Raw genomic sequence first — 17,218 nt, forward strand, 5'->3', positions numbered from 1 at the left:
TTCATCACTTGCCTGTACATTTGTAGCATCCTTCTGTGGCATAATATGTAGAGTGACCCCTAGAAATGAAATAAAGTCTCACAAGTTGGTGAATTTGAGGGCAAATATGTTCCAGAAATCCCATTCGGTAATTTTCTTGGCGTGACACGTGAGATCAAATGCAAGATTTCCACCTCACTCCTCCCTGCCCTTTAGTTGGCTCAAGCATTCTTTAGAACCGGCCTCATTGCCTACCAAACATCTATGCTCTTTCTCTCTCCCACACATACACACACCCCCCCAACGCTGCCGCACTGGTGTGTGCATACATCTCTCCAGCTGTGTCCTGGAGGTTCCCGGGAGCCTGAGGGGAATGCTCATGAAACATGACTTTCACAGATTCTCCGTCCATCTGGAACACTAGGGCAGCATATGGCGGGGCAGCACAGTAACTGTTTGCGGACATGTCAGACTATTTTTGCCTTGTGTATTACCTGATTAAGGTAAGAGAAGACGTGCCGATGTAAGCCTCTTTCTCCCACATTAACCCTCTCCAATTTTATTTTTCAATTTAAAAAGAAAGGATGTTTTGGCCAGCCCTACAGGGATAGTATTCCCCAAAAGGTACAAGAATGCTCACATAAACATGACGTTGCTAATACCATTATACCAGCTTAGCATAGACAGAGATAAAAAAGAGAAAGGTGTGCAGGGGAAGAATGTTTTTTAATATAAATTGTAGGGTTATCCCTGGGGCTGGAGAAAAAGGTACAGTTAAAAAAAAAAAAAAAAAAAAAAAAGATTAGGAAATAATAACTAAAGCTGCATGCTTTATTACTTCAGGTAAAAATATCTTATGAATAATATAATCATTGTCTCTGGTTATTGGGTATGAAAAAGATAAGTGTAATCAGTGTACTGTGATACAGGAACATTAACACTTTCACATTGACTGGATACAGACTTAGAAATGAGTTAAGAATCACTGGGTCATCTAAGTGGAGGATTATTCTACACACAGGCCCCTAGGTCAATTTAAATTATTTAATTTATCTCAGTGACCGCAGGGGCCTAACCATCCCTGTGCCTGCATTTTTATCTTGCAGTCCTGTTCGCGTAGGTTTAATTCTGGGGGATCAGAAAGGCTAGACTAACAAGGCAGTGTAGCAAAATGCAGGCACTGGCTCTTGTAGGGTTAATAATAGAACCACAAAGAGAAATGACTCAAATTATACCAAGGACGTTTTATTACCCAGCAGCCTTAATCAGTATTTTTTTTTTTTTTACACATTATTATACCAAGGGTCCTTTCAGTGCTCATTGGCTTGTTACAAGCATTAAAAGAGGGGACGATGCATTGCAATTAATTCCATGTCTTACCCTGAGTCCCACTATTTTCTTTCAGTAGAGTTGGGAGGAAGCAGACAGATGCAGCCTACCCCGCTGCTGAAAGCTGTCCAAAAATTACCAGGAAAGAAGGTGAAATAAGTTTACTGGCATGCTACATTTTCACTCATTTCTTTCATGGACAGTTGGGACCACTGTAGTCATTTACCCACAGCCCATATTTAGTGCCAAGGCATGCAGGGTTTTTGTAACCCAGCCCCACTGCCTGTGAACACCAGGCTGGTTTCACTAAGGGGTCAGTATGTGTAACACTCCCACTGATGTGTTTTGGAGCTGTGCTGTGAAAATTTAGAATTTTGGCTCTTTCTCCTCAAGTGAAAGGTTTTAAGATAACTGCTAGTTAGCAGCATTTCTCTAGACGTTTCAGCTCTGGTGGCTTTCTAGCAAAGAGAAAGAAAGAAGAAGAGAGTACAATAGGGCCAAAAGAAAGACACCAAAGCACTGATGAGACAAATGAGGGAAGAGTTAGTGGCTGTACTGAATTATTTACAAATATAGTCATGCTTCAATCTGAATTTAAATTAAGTCAGCTACACAACCAAGTTGAAGATCATCTTGACCCCACAGACAGAAAAGATGAAAAGCCTGCTCTCAAATAAGGTACGACCCTGTTGAAGAAAACAAATCAACGACATCCATGGGCTGATACAATATGCAGCCAGGCTGTGAAATTCCCAAAGGCCTTCTGCTCTTATTTTCCAGGAAGTTAGGAAATTCATGTTATCCATTTAGTCATACTCTACAATGGATCAATAGGTTTAAGCTTCACTTTTGATGTGAAGCTGATATTCTCACAGATATTAAGGTATTTCCCCCTGTGTGGTGCTCTTCGAGCAAGCAGATGGTAGGATGTTACCACGTCTCTGCTATCCCTTCAGCTGTGAAAATCTTCAGCTGAAGTAATCACAGTTTAGTGACCAAAAATTAATTTTTAAAAAAGGAGAAATTACCTGTACTGAACATCTTCCTAGGCTGATATTTAAGGATGAAATGACATCTTTGTAGCTGACAGCTACAAAGCCTCGTTACATGAAGTAATATATATCCAGTTTGGACCTCAGCAGCAGCTAAGCAAGCACCATCCAAGGCAATGTTAAACATGCTGTGGAAGGTTGCCTATCAGGTAGGATTCAAAACTTGGTACACATTGTTTTGGACCTCCAAAAAGAAACTATGCTCAGTGAGGCAAGTTGGTCCTGTAACATTTTGCTTTTCCTTTATCCAACTTTCATTATTTCAGTTCACTTTAAATTCTAAGCATAATAATATCCCAAACCTGAAAGGGAATTTACCTGAAACAAACAACTTTTGCCTATTTGCTACCTGCAAATCTCCACGAGCTCAAGGTTGTGTGTTGAGTGAATCTCAGCCTTGGCTTGCTCAAAGCAAATTCACAGAAAGTTTCCTCTAGGGGAGTTTGTTTTACGTTTAAACCAAAACCGGATGCAAAGAAAGAGTTAATTTGGGTTTTTTTTTTTTCCCAAAAGTAAAACAGAAATCTCAGACACCTCTGCAGAGCCAAAGAAATTTGGATTTCGATAAAGCTTCTGCAACTTTAAGTCATGGCAAGGTTTCAGGATTGGTTACAAATATCTCATGCAAAAAAGCAACAAAATCACTGACTTGGTTCTGGAGTAAAAAAAGAAAGGGTTTTTTTGTTTTGTTGGGTTTTTTTTTAATAATTAACCACTGAGAAATTAGTCTTGATAGTATTCCCAAAGCTAGTACTTCCCCCTCTTACAGATTAGCCTAGGCTACTCTCAGTGGTTTCATACAGCATGTTCTTTTTAGCAAGTCAACCTTTTCCACAAATGTCTTAAAAAGAACCATTCTAGTCTCCCTGTAAAAACCCGTTTACATGCAGATTTATGCAGTCTATAGGTAATGTTTCAGGGGAAACTCAAGGTGGAAGTTGTTGACTCTATATATACTGTTCAATGTGAACCTGAAATAATGGTTGTTCAATGTTGTTCAATGCAAGTTAATAAGAGCTATTTATTTAGTGCTTATTTCTTCTTTTTAATTGGAGATTCACAGAAGCAATGATATTTTAAAATAAAAAGACTTTCCTTTTAAAAGATTACTTTTTTCAGAATGTATTTAAATTCAGATGCTCTAAGAAGGGTCCTACAGGATACTATACTTCAGTCAACCAGGTAGAAGAGAACAAAGATACTCCTGAAATGAAATCAGAGTTGCTAGACACCAGAAAAAAAAATCAGAGGAATCTGGAGGAAACGGTATTTTAAGTAGAGAGTTGTGAAAATCTTGAAACAAAATACCATAGACCAGCTGCAGAGCATGTTAGCTGAAAAACTTTAGGGCACCTATTGAAAATTATTTTGAAAGCATCGGTAGGTCAAATATTCTTCTATTGCTTCTCCAAGATGCTCAAGAGAATCAAGTTTTTTTATTTGCTATCTTCTTTGAACTGGCCAAGAGGCTTAGCTATCCACAAGTGTAAACCTGCGTCTTCCAAAACATTACAGAAGAAGTGTTGGTTATTACCCCAATGCAGCAATGATCCTTGCCTCAATCAGTATTTCCTTTTTATTGAGGAAATACTTTGTTTTCCTTGACTGAATAAGTAGCATACAACCAACCTCTCCAGTGAAGCTTCAGCTTTACTCCTCTTATCCCTCAAATTAATGGAGGAAAGTGAAGTTTATAAACACACTGGAGCTTGTAACATTAGAAACACTTGCCTGTGTTTGCAGCTCCCCAAATGCACAGCCTCATTTGCTGCCCAATCAAACTCAGTAGTTGTAACAGTTACCTATGCAGGTCTTACTCTAGAGTTTAAAATTCCCCACCTACAATATATATAGTTAGTCTTAATAAATAAATGACTTGGACCATGCATTATATATCATTCAAATCCATGAGGACACAAATTATGTATAATACATTGGCTGTGTAATTTATTTATTAAGCAAAACGTGAATTTTCCATGGTTGTGTTTTGAGGCACAGTTTGTCACACACAGCTAAATGATGTATTCTTATTAGTCCCACTCAATTACCAAGTCATCCCTCTGTGCACTGTATATTTGTTAATGATAGTGCCACAACGCTGCATCTACAATACCTGTGATTTTAGTGATTCATAACCACTCACTAAAACTGTGAAAATGATAAATTGACTGTTGTTGATTAAATGCCGCCAACAGTATGTTTCATATGTGTTTGTCGCAGTTAGGAGTTAAAGAAACAGCATTGCTCCAATCATTTAAATATCTAATTAAGCAGAACCCTGGCTAGATAGAAAGAGCTTGTTGGAATGAAATATCATTAAAAGAAAAAAAAAAAAAAGTATAACACTGATTTTTGCATGTGTGTACATAAAGACTTTTCATCTCAACCCCACTGATCATAAATATGTCATGAACAAAACAAGACCAAAAGATAAAAATTAAAAGGGTTGAAGAACTTGGAGTGGAGTCCTCCCAGACTCACTGCACAGCTGCACATGGTTGATTTGATGGCTTTAGCTGATACCCGAGATTAGCTTGAAACAACAGTGAACTCCAGTAACATACAAGGCAGTCCTTGATGACAGCCCTTAAGACTGGGGCAAATAGAGTGGAGGTGATACTCCAGTAAAGCAAATAGCACCTCTCAGCCTCCCACTGTAGGGAAAAATGTTTGCACATTTGTAGCAAAGGAATGGCAGAAGAAGGGGAAAATATCTCTTTCAAACTTAGATTAATTATCTTTATTGCTTTGCTTAATGCTTTTTTTCTCCCTTTAGATTAATCCTGTATAGAGTCCTCAAGCTAATACTGGAAGCAGAGTGGAACAAGACCAAGAAAAGTGAATGTTTCTGTGCCAACAATTTGACTCCTATCTGAGGATGCTGGAGTAGACAGTAATAAAAATAAAGACTTGCCAACTTATGGTCATCTTATTAAGATGAATTGGAACGGGTTTTTTTCCCCTCCCTCAATTTGAATTTGGAGCTAAGTAGGTAGACACCAGAGTACATTAGGGGTTTCTGCCTTTTTTTCCTAACCATTCTTCACACAAGCAATGCTTCCATATTTCTGTACCTAAATAGCAACTTTCACTTCAAATCACTGCACACCCTGTGGCCAGAAAACTGCCTGCTTAACAGGAGAAGCAGAGGGAGAAAATATCTGGTGCAAAGTCTGTATCTTCTATAGTCTATTGTACTTTTTCTCTTTTAAACACAAGAACCATGCCCTGTCCAAAAATGCTTCACATTTTAAATCTGCAAAGAACACATATGTGCAGTTTATTGCAACTCTAAGAGCGGAGGTCTAAGCCAATTCTGCCTAAATTTTAACTTGTGTCCACAAGGACAGTAAATATTTTAGTCATGATGCTTACGCTACAAAATCACCTCCTGCAGCAGAGTCTTACTAATATGGCACGTATGGTCTTTTTCATTTTGTTTTGAATAGGTATTCTCTCTCTACAGAAAATATGTCCCCAGCATTGCACATGACTTCCTGCTCCTGTACCCCTGGACTCCTAGTCAGAGTGTTGTAGAAGCCAGTAAATTAGGAGAAAAGGAAAGATATTTGTCTTTCCTATGAACTGTTTTCTACAAGGTGAACAAATATTAATTGTGGTAAAGAAAGCAGCTCCAGGCTATGCAGCACTGCCATGGAGAAAATAGTCTTTGAGGTGGTTAACACTATGGTTAAATTGACATGCCTAAATTAAGAAAGAAAATAGGGGCACTGAGTACCTCTGAAATTTAGACTAATGCCTTATTTCCAGAGCAACAAACCATCCAATCCTCTTGTCCGTTAATAGGTCTGTTAAAGATACTTTGCCCTTAAAACATTTTTTTTATCTGTAGAATTGAAAATGCATATTCCTCTTTACTGTGTACACTTACATGCCACATTGTTAAGACCACAAAGACTAGAATATTAAATATTGTTCTCTTACAGAAACCTTGACCTTTCCCCTCCTGTCCACTAAGCAGTGAAACTGGATAAATCATTCACATGAACCACAGAAGTCAGAAATTAGGCTTTACACCTCCATTGTGGTGGTCTGCAGGGTCCACCCTTAACTCTTCTGCATAGGAGTGGCTTTACCCAAAGACAGCAGAGTGGAATTTGTTGCTCCATGCTAAACTTCCCCTAGCAGCAAAGAAGTTATAACCTTATAAACTAGCTAGAAAGTGCAGCAAAACAGCAAGGACTTCATTCACTGGGTTCCATGTAACTATGCGGTCACATCTGCCTAAAACAAGCAGTGCTACAGCTGATTGCGTGTTAGAAGGACCAAATTACCTGTCTGGCCTTTAAGTTCATCATTTGGCTATACACAGTAATGCAGACAGAGCAGCACTGAGCTTGGTACTGGTTATTTCACTCTCTCAACAAAAAAAGAAGCCTCTGAAAGAATCTCTTGCTTTTTTTAGAAGAGGGTCTATTGGTGAGTAAATGTTTTAAAGAAATAAAACCCCAGATTTTAGAAAGAGCTAAAACTTGAATGTGGTAGAAGGAAAGAAGGAAAACCCTTCTAGTCCATGCTAGACTGGTCAGAGGCTTTTGTCAGCACAGTATTTCCACTACAAGCTCCACCTGAAGCGCTGAGCAGCTTGGGAAATCTTCATGAATAATTTCTTAGGCAGAATTCAATTCCTTCAGTACTCGAGAGGATAAGTCATCCCTGAGGACAAGTACACAAAGCACCAGTAAGGAGCTGGCTACCCAGTAGAGACCTTCAGAAGCCCTTGGAATAGGCCAACTCATGTCAGAAGAGCAAATAACAAAACCAAGTTCAACAGAACAATTCAAGGACTTCAGCTCATAACCGCCAAAGAGCCCCACTGTTAACTTATTCAGTGACCTGCCACAAACACAAAGAGAAACTTGCTAGAAAGCACAGACGTAGAAAGAAAAGGCAAATAAGTATCCAACAAAACCGAAGACATTTCTGGGCTAGAACAAGCTGGGGAGAACATGCATGTAGGGGTGGGTGGGTGGCTGTTCCTGTACGCTTGTATATACGTACACATCAGCCAATTGTCCCTGGAGAGGGCAGGGAGAAGAGAAAGCCTGAGGATGCTGGAAATGCTGCTGCTAGAGTTAATTTGTTCTTCCAGGTGAGGTTTGCAGAAGGAAGTATCTGAAGCACATGCCCCAGCTGTACTTCAGCAGTAACTATGAAGCACATACAGGAAGAAAAGGCAAAGATTTTCCCTGGGCCAGAGACCAGCGAGATCAGGAATTCATGTCTTTTCATTGTTTTTTTTCCATGCTTACCCCAACCAGATGCTATATGTGACCCCTGCATCTTGCCACAATACAAATAATAAACCTGTTATGCGCCAATGGAGAGATCTGGAAGCATGGTTGTATGTCTAAACTGGGAAGAAAACAGTGTCTGGAGCCAAAATAATAAAAGTGTCCTGATTTTTCATGACAGATTCACCATCCCAGTAATTAAATACTTTAAAAAGGCCAAATCTCATGTTATTTTGCATCTGAAAGCCCACAGGAAAAGAATAAATAAAAAGTATTGCACAGAATTGCCACACATTAACGCTTCAAACACAAAATTCTACACTCTAACAGAATCCTATTGAATCTTACCTTTCAGACAAAGTGCCTAACCAGATCTTAACTATAAATAATTGGGGGAGAAAGGAGTAAAACAACACTTTTGTCAAAATAAAGACCCAAAGTATTAGGTGTCATAGAAAATGCACATGTCATTCTTCTATAAATAAAGTTGCTAAGCAGATTTGCTGTGAAACAATTTATGCTGTGTTATGTAAATGGCAAAATTCTTAAGCCCTCTTGGTTGTAAAGAACAAACCTGTGAAAAGAATCCATTTTTACCATCAGTCACACCGTACATTTCACAGGTGTCTATTTTACCCACAAGCTTTGCAGATATGCAAATAAATACATAAAATGCCAAGTGTATCAACTTTTCTAATAACATTTTTCTCTTCATTCTTTTCCTAAAAGAAATAAACAATTGTTTTATTCGACTTGGATGGATGTCCCTTTCCAATTTCTTTATAATCAAACAAAAACTTGGCAGTGAACCAAAGCATGTACTCTTCAGAGAATACAATGTTTCAGCTACTACTTAGCTACTCCTACTGTAAAAGACTTTTATCAAGGACTTTATAAAGTATAGCATGAAATATACTCATAGAGAATAAGCTTCCCACCTGGCCTTTTGCTTATCCACTGCACAAGCAACACTGGTTAGAAAACCACAGATACTGCTGGTTAGAATCAAGGAACCAAGATAAAATACCAAGAAATTAACAAGGACAAAATTGTGACTGAACTAGAAGGTATAAAACAAAAATCTGAACTGAGGAGGTCGGAAGGAACGTGGAATATAAAAAGAGGTGACAGGATGATGGGGAGGGAATAGGATGATGGAGAGGAGACTAGGATGTAAGTGAGAGAAAAAGATTCAAAAAAGCAAGAGCAAAAGAAGTAAAAACTGATTTCAAGGAGCTGAAAGCATAACACCAAAGCATCAGAAACCAGAAGGTCCATTCACTTTCCACTAAGCATTAGGGAATGAAAGTGGATGAACCGAACCCTGCTTTTGTTTACGGGTATGAAAGCAGATAACAAGTGTTAAATGAGCAGGGTGACTGACTACAAGTTACCCCTTGCATGGCATGTCTGAGAGTCACACTATAGCTTTCAATGTCTATGGTTAGCCATTACTGCTAAATGGGTGCTTCCCTATATTTTCTGATATTAGCTCTGCTCCCTCAGTCGAAAGGGAAAATCTCAATTAAAGCCTTCCATCCCCCAAAATTTCAAAGATTTGTAACAGGAAAATCAATCCATCTTTCAATTAATTTCTGCTACAGGCCCAGTATTTATTTGCCGTGCGCATCCACAGGAACAAAAATGTCAAGTGTTCAAATGCCTCTGAAAAGGGTGACTGCAGTCATAACCGGACTGTTTTGAAGCTACTGAAAAGATAGGAAATAATTCTTCCATACTTGCTTGGTCTATACAATGGTGTCAAAAAAAAGAATGGGTTGAAGGTAGGCAGAAGACGCATTGCTGACGCAATGAGAAATAAAATGCCAACAGTTTAGTTGGTCAAGCTGTCATCACACATCTCTGATACTACTATTTGAACTCAGAACTAGCACATGTCCTTCTACCGACCCAGACCATGCAAAAGAAGAAACCAGGCAGCACAGAGGGACAGGCATAAGGTGCTCCTCCGACTGCCCGCCGACGTCTGACTGGGGCACACCTACAGAGCCATCCGGTTTACAACACATCTAGGAAATCACTGCACCTGCTAGGCACGGACAAACAACATCCAAACAGTAAAAGCAATCTGCTTTGGTTTTGCTTCGAAGTTTCATGACTAAAACAGCCAGAAGAGATTTTTTTCTGCCAGGAGTGGTTTTCTTCCGTTCTCATGGCTGTCCTCTACCATTTGCCATTACTGCTCAGCCTCTGTGATCTGATCCCTGAATGAAGTTTCCTCTTGCAAAACTGAAGCAAATGATTATGCAAGGTACTGACATAAAATTCAGTCTTTCAATCAAGACATTGCACACTTGCTAATGCAAAATTGTTTATTTAAGGGTGTCAGGTTTTTAAGTTAAGCAGTTCCTGAAACTGTTACGGATGTTAGTTTTCTAATCTTTTTAGTTATTTCTCACTGATCACTAAGGATGATTGGCTGGCAGACGGTATCAATCAGCCTGAGTGCAAGGATTTGCACAGTACTGTATTTCCAAAAAATGTGCAGTGAATATTCAAGGCTCTATCCTGACTGGGTACCCTAATTAGTCTGTCTGATTGGATCTTGTCTTCCATTTTCAAGCTGTTCACTAGCAGCAAAGGTGTCACTCAGTTCCAGACTCACTTCATGTAAAAGAAAAACTTCACATGTATGAGAAAGAACAGTACCAATAGAAAGTGGGACATACAAATTAATAATGATGAAATTTCTTAATAAATAAAAATAAACTTCCTGATTTATTTCTATCTTAGGTTTGCCCCAATTTACTCTCTGCATGCAAGTAAAGTTACTGTCTCCATTTTTCCACCAATAATTTGTTTATGGAGCCAAGAGGCTCCATTTCAAATTCTAAAATACAACAGAAACTAAAACTTATTGTAATTATTGCAGAACAGGCATGAACCTGTATAAAGGAGTATAAAGGAAGAGGACTGTGAAGTAGAAGCCATGAAAGAAGAATCAATACAAATTAGAAACTGATTTGCCCCTCAAAAGTTTGTTGGGCTGCTTGGGTAGGTGGATGAGGTGGTATTACTTCTGCTTTTTCATTTAAAATTTATCTAAGGGTATTTTCAGTTAACATGGCATGCCTACTTAAACAATGTGTTTACTTTTTGTATTGCAAAGTATTTGTTATAATTTCTTTAAATTTAAATAAAATACTCTAGGCATTCAGTGCTTGAGCCTACCTAAAGTCTTCATGTTAACCAAGTAGAACCTTTTGTGGGCATTAATGTCTTTAAGGCATTCCTGATAAGAAAGAAACTAACTTTTCCGTTTACTGATACCTTCAGGTCTCATCAGATTTGTCTCATCAGAAAGAAACTTGAAATCATCAAATAGGTATTTGGCCTTCCAATTAGCTCAGTTTAAAGTACAGTTAATACCTCATTAAAAACAAAAACTTAAAAATAAACAAACAAAACCCCCATACATTTCTAGTTTGACTGCTTCCAATACATGCAAAGTTATAAAAGGAGTCTGTCATTTATTAAAGGGAGTAGGCTTCACTTCTAATGCAAGAAGTAAACTTCGATTTCAGGGGAAATTTACTCTGAGACAACTGTATTAGTCAATACATAAAATAATGACAGTTCCTAGGGAGTAAGGGAATTAGAGATTAGTGATGTATCACAGGCTGCCAGAATTAGAAACACAGGGGCTAGGAGAAATTTTATTCTGAGCAATAAGTTCAACTAACCTGGAAATTCTCTCTCTCTCCCTGAAAAAAAAAAAAAAAAAAAAAAAAAAAAAAGAAAGAAAGAAAAAGAAGAAAGAGAAAGGAAAAAAGCAGCAGGAATGAATTCAGTTGAGCCGTATGGAGCAGACTCAGCCAAATGAGGACATGGAAGAACTAGAGAAACCTCAGGTCTGTTCATTGCAGGTCTCCATTAAATGAAAAAAATGAAAAGAGTAACTAGTACTTTGGGGGTTTTTCAAAGTAGTGTGAGAGAGATTATGTTTTCTTCCTGGTTTCCAAGCCTTTGCAATGCACTTTTTAACCATTCTTTCCCAATGCAAGAATTAAAAGTTTTTTCTTGAAAGCTAAAAGGTGAGAGGATCGCCCATAACTTCATTCCAGAAGCTGTAGATTTAAGGGTCACTGAAAGGCTCCTACTTTTCCCCTCAGAAGACTACAGGATGCATAAAAAAAACAAATATTGAGGGCTTCATGAGTCCCATGACATGGTCGTTTCCAATCCAAACAAGCGTAGGTGCTAAACAGTACAGCAGCTGCTATATATTCAAATAACTTTCCAAAATCTCCAGTAAACAAAAGGTACCAGGACACAAAAACTCCAACCATCATTCTCCAATATATGTTGAATGTGAGTAAAACAAGGCTGGCTGATAATCTCAAGTCACAGCTACATTTCAGTGCTTTTGTCCTTATTTTTCCACGGTTCTGTATGTAACTTCTTACCATGCTGCCAGAATAGACCTATGACACAATGCAATATAAAGTTATGCTTTGAATATATTTTTGGCACTGTTCCATGCAGTTCTTGCTCTGTTTCCTTAAATAAGAAGCACGTTAATTACTAGGATGCATTTTAAGCGAACACACTATTTTGAGTACTGCTGCCTTCTTGACAGCAGATTTCAGTCTATGTTTCAGTTGCGATTTACAGAAACGCACCACAAATCTGAAATTTCAGAAGATCCAGAGTAAGGTCTACCAAATCCAGTTTCAGCTACATGGGATATGAACCCAAAGTATTTTCACTGTGCAAGCTATTATAAATTTCTGTCCTTTGTAGCTGAAATCAGGATCTGGACTACTGAATTTATTTTCCCCATTTGTCTCCTGTGAAAACCAGTTCTGTGTAGGTGTCCACAGCAGAGACTAATCTGTTCAGATTCAGTTGTTTGAGCTACTTTGCATCAGTTTTAGTAAATAGCAGCATGCCTTCCATTTTTTCTTTCTCAGACATTTTCTTTCTTCTTAGAGAAAGCTTTAAAAAAAAAAAAGTAAGTGCTTTCTTCATGAGTCTTCGGCCTTACGTAGTGGCCTGTCCTCCCAGTGTCCTTCCCCAGGCCCCGAGTCATGCATCACTCATCTTGTCACATTGAACTCCAGATGCTCCTACCCTAGAGAATGCTCTGACTCTGGCAATTTTTCTTCATTCTCACTAACAATTTGGTAATGAAATATTGATTTTTAGTTAGATTCATATTGATGCTATTAGGTTTGCATTGATAAATCATGCTGGCCTCCTGTCTGAGAGGCTAGAAAGTGCTACACTGAACCCTGGAGATTACAATCAACTCATTGATGTGTTAATTTGATGGATTTTTTCGTTCTCTTAGAAGGAGTAGGAGGGGTAGGGGAAGATTTTTCAGTACGGCTGTTGTAAAGTTTTCACAGCGAAATCAGGGACAGTAATTGTGGGTTTTTCTATGTGCATTCGCTTTAAAAGTATCTTTCTGCCTATTTGTCCAGAACATAAAAAGAAAGGAGGGGGAGAAGGACTCTGGGGTTGAGAGGATATGACACACCTTGTAAACAGAGCTCCAGACTCCCACATGGAGTGGAAAAAATAGGAACAGTTAAATCCCAATTAAACCCTTCAGAGGTCGTAGTCAAAAAGCATTTCCTTCTGCTAAACAGGTCTTCATGTAAAGCTAAATCCCAGGTGAAGTGAAAATATTGTGGAAATGGGAACCCCCTCTGCTGGCCCTATTCTACCTGGAGCCGCCGCGGTGGGATGTCTCCCCCCTCCTCTCTCAGCAAAGTGCCACTTAGAGAGCCAACGTCCACATGCATCTGCAGCCTATTTAAAACAGCCTCTAGCTTTGATTTATGGTACTGTGCAAATGTAATGCCTGTCATTAAGGGACAATACGTGCCGAACCAAAGGATTACATCGTGATTTCCTTCAAAGGCGCAGGGTTTCAAGGGGGTACAGCAGCCGCTACAGCGCAGGGGAAAAAGGCTTTTAGAGAACACTTAAGTCAAAATTTGCTGTATCATTATTTTGTAAAGCAAAACCATTTCACATTTAGGTTTTGCTTTACTTATTTTCTGTGAAAGGTTATCGTCCCCCCCTTCATCTGCATCCCTTACCATGGCCCTCAGCACCAAGGGACAGTAGCAAAGCCTGTTCAACGAGGGACCGATCCTGTAAGCTTTATGAATAAACCCATTTCCCCCACTGAAATAATTTCTCAAGTCCTTAAGCCAGATGCTTTTTTTTTTTTTTTTCAGTGTTCCCATCCTTTGTTTTCCTGCCCTTTTAAGAACACTGATGATCAGCCTGCCAAGTCAATGGCATCTTAACCGAGTCTGAACCTCATAGAGCCTACTTTGGACGAGGGAGTTACCAAAAGAGCACCTGCAAAAGACATTCCAGCTACCTTTGATTAATAATTATAGTATGGAGGGGGGGGCGGGGGGGCAGGAGGTGTGTGGAAGAAGCTCCATTATCAATTCTTCCTGCCCTTCCAAGAGGCTTCACTACTCCACTCAAGGTTGAACCATTAAAAAAAATAATGCCACTGCACATAGGACAGTTTATTATTACTTCAGCTGTTCTGTTTTGGTGCCAGTTGAAAGAAAGAAGGGGGACTAGGAGGAAAAGAAAAAATAAGGCTTTTTCTGCTATGTGAAAATGGGCACCTTTTTGCTGGAACTTTCTTAAATAAACCACTTACATACTAGGACATTTTCTAATTAGCTTCACTTCAAGGCTCCCTCCCCACCTCCCTCTCCTTCTCCCTCCCGGATGAAAGCATACAAAGAGTCCTGTCCTAAAGAAATATATCCCAGTACATAAGGAGGCAATCATCTGTACCTTCAAAAGATGATGTCAAAGATGAAACTGTTAGTTAAATTCTGTTGTACTATTGACATCTTAATGCCACAAACCCAGCTGGTACGAGATCAGTAACGTAAACAGCCGAGTTCGAATTAATCTCTTTGAACCTCACTGCTGAGCTGAAACCTCTGTTTGACAGTCTAAACTGCCAACTTCATCTTCTTCTCCCAGTTATACAGTAGGCTAAACGTGAAAAAAAGCACCCTGCTAATGTGAAAAGGTTTCGCATGTAGCGAGGAAATTTAAGCTCTGGCAACCATTTTGAGCACAGCTCTTCCTCTTTGCACACATGTAGTAGTTTGCATTACCACATATGCTGTTAACTAATTTACTCATTTATTTAGATTTTTACAGCACTTATCCCATGCTCCAAGTGCTTTTAGAATTATTTAAACATTCAGTGCAACACTTAACATTTAAATTTACAATTCAGTTAAGAATACTTAGGTTATGGTAGAACAACCAAATTTAAAACTAATTTACTCCACCAAAGCACCCTCACAGAAAACCCACAGGGAGTTAAAGCTATCAGCCCAGCTCTATCCCAAATGTCTGCCTGAAAAAAACCTGAGGAAGGAAGAAAAGGCAAGCAAGGCTCTGTGCTGCTGGAGCTCAAACCAATACTGGCTCTGAAGACTGGGGAAGGGAACTATGTCCCAGGTTCAGAAACCCATTAAGAAAGTGCCCTGCCGGCTACTCTATTCCTTTAAAAGCCAATTCCAGCCATTCCGTCAATGGCTTACCACATCCCAAACTACTTCATCGGGAGTTATAAATCTGTGTCCGCTGAAGTTCACATCAGCTCTCTCCTAAGAGCGCAAGGTGGCTCAGGGTTTATACCCACAGTCAAGCTACCATGGCTAAGCAAGTTACCAGAGATGAGTTGAACCCAGCTAACTCTCTTTGAGTGCCCTTATAGCCCACCATAAATATGAGGTAATTCAATTTAGCCTGCAATGAAAATAGATTAAGCTAAGTCAAATCACCTTACATTTGTCAAAGGCGAGGAGGACACACGCGGACTGTTTCTGCAGCTTAGCTGATGCATGGTAACCCGTTAAACTGCAGTAACTCAATTGCAGGTCCGAGCCCTAACCTGCAGTCACTCAGAGGGGCTGAACTTCTTGACATGAGGCATGTCACTCTTCAGTAGATTTTTTTTCACTAACCTTAACAATTACAAGTGACCATAGTAAGAGCTCAAGTCCTGCCCCATGGTTTCACTGAAGGCTGAATTTAACCAGGTGTGCAAATGCCCACACCAGATTGCACACTGGAATTAAACTCGAAGTTCTCAGGTCTTCTCCCCTTACTACGGAAATGCTCCCACTGCCAATTTGAGAAACTTTTGTGGGCCGCAGGGCTCCAAGAACTAAATACAAAGCTCTTGAAAGAGTGCAGAATTTATTTAAAGCTGCACTGCAATTGCAGTATTACAAGGATAAGAATTGTAGGAATGCTGGGAAGAAAGGAGGAAATAAGATTAAGGGCTAAGGTGTAGAAATTGGGTCTTTCCTGGCTGATTATGTAATAGTTGTTGATATGTTCAGGGACTGGATGACTAGGAATAATATAGGTATCTAGAGATCTGTACTTTCTACATGACAAAGCACAGCAGAAAGGTATGTACTGCATATAAACAATAAATGATTTTCTGATTATTATCCATTTTCCTAATCATTTCCACATCAGATTTCCTCAATATTCCTTAAATACTCTTGATCCAATTGACTGAGGTTTTCATGTCACCCCTAATGCTGTAGTGTGGGATTTCTTCCATACAGTTCAGAGGTGAAATCCATCACAAAACAGCCCTTAGAAATCTCGGGATATTTCACACTTGATCTTTGCAATTTCCACACTTTTGGATGGGCCTTCCGCGCATATCTCCTCTCCTTTGAGCCTCTCCTGTTTTCACCTTGCGAAGCTCCAGCTAACCTCACTTTCCGTTTCCCTTTTAGGTTAAGTCAAGTCATGTCATCCCCTGCCCAAGACCCTGGCCACCAGGAGAAGCACTCCAGCCTTCGTGTTGTACAGACGGCAGCCCTGTCTGTGGGGGCTTTTCAGTGGCTTGCGGGTGTTCATTTCGCTCAGGAACGGACAACTCACAAACTGCGGCAAATCATAGCAGCACTGTAAGATGTGTGTTTAATTAACAAAGCCTGAAGGACCCTTTGGGGAGAGAAAGTAAACAAAACCATCTATACCGGGAAGTTTTTAGCGAGTTTAGCCTGGGCAGAGGATGAGATCCGAAGCCTCTCTCCAGAGAGTGCAGCGGGGAGCGATGTTTTCCCACCAGCTCAGCTCCCACCTCCTTCCCCGAGGCCACTTTGTCCCCGAGGTGAGACCCGGGGACCGAGGGTGCCAGCAGAGCCACCGGAGTCGGCTTTTTCCAGGAGAAGTCTTGTGGCTTGCCATGGAGGCTCGTGCGGCTGGCCTTCCCCTGACCCTTCGCCTCCCTGACCGCGCGCCACAATTAGATTTCACTAAAAGACAAAACCTCTCTTCCTGCCTCTCACCGTAGGGGTCCTGGGGAGGGGGAAGGGATAAAAACATCATCTACATGGAAAATAATTTCCTGCTTGCCAACGTATCTTAAATTGATGCAGCCAGCAGCATTCCTTGCGAATGTTAAATTAATTTGGAAGGTCTTCATGTATTGTTCCTTACCATGAAAAGCACTCATCACTTCTCGCTGGCTATCTGCCCTGCCTAGGAACAGGGAGGGAAGTTTAACAGGCCACAGCAAAAACATTTATGAGGCTGCTGCCTCTGGCTTAG

Source organism: Accipiter gentilis, chromosome 27 (assembly GCF_929443795.1).
Source record: "Accipiter gentilis chromosome 27, bAccGen1.1, whole genome shotgun sequence".
NCBI lineage: Eukaryota > Metazoa > Chordata > Aves > Accipitriformes > Accipitridae > Astur > Astur gentilis.